Here is a 575-nt window from a genome sequence, read left to right as displayed (position 1 = left end):
AAAAAAAAATGGAATTAGCTCCTACAATACTCGACCAAACTTGGCAGTGGTTTAGCGCTCTATAAAATAAACAAATTAGAACCAGAGATGAAAAATAAAAAGTTTATCGATATTTGAAACTAATATTTCGCCCTTATAAAGGCGTTAAATTTAAATTTTCTTAATGAAGGTTAAAATAGGAGAAAATAAGCTCTCAAACGGTTATATTTATGTTGGAAGTGAATAAAATACAGAGAGAGACGTTAAAAAAAAATTAACATTCTTTGAAAAATGGTATTTGAGGTTTTCAGACGACGCTAAAAACTAATATGCTTTTTCTTAAAAAAAATTTGGTTGACCTAATTTACTGAAATCCTCTTTATTTTATTTTTAATTTGTAGTGAGCAGAAAAATATTTAATTGAATCAGTAATATTTTTTACTTATTTTTTAGAAAGAGACAAATCGATTGGGTTATAATAACCATGAAAAAAATGTATCCTTTTTGAGCTAAGGGACAAAAATGCTAGTTTTTTTTAATAACTTCTCTTTTCTTTTTTTTACCGGAAATATCGGACCAGCCTATAATCGTCCCGG

The sequence above is a fragment of the Halyomorpha halys genome, unplaced genomic scaffold (assembly GCF_000696795.3).
Source record: "Halyomorpha halys isolate HHAL.00 unplaced genomic scaffold, Hhal_1.1 Scaffold338.1, whole genome shotgun sequence".
NCBI lineage: Eukaryota > Metazoa > Arthropoda > Insecta > Hemiptera > Pentatomidae > Halyomorpha > Halyomorpha halys.
The sequence above is the reverse complement of the archived record's forward strand: the minus strand, read 5'-3'. Positions refer to the sequence as shown.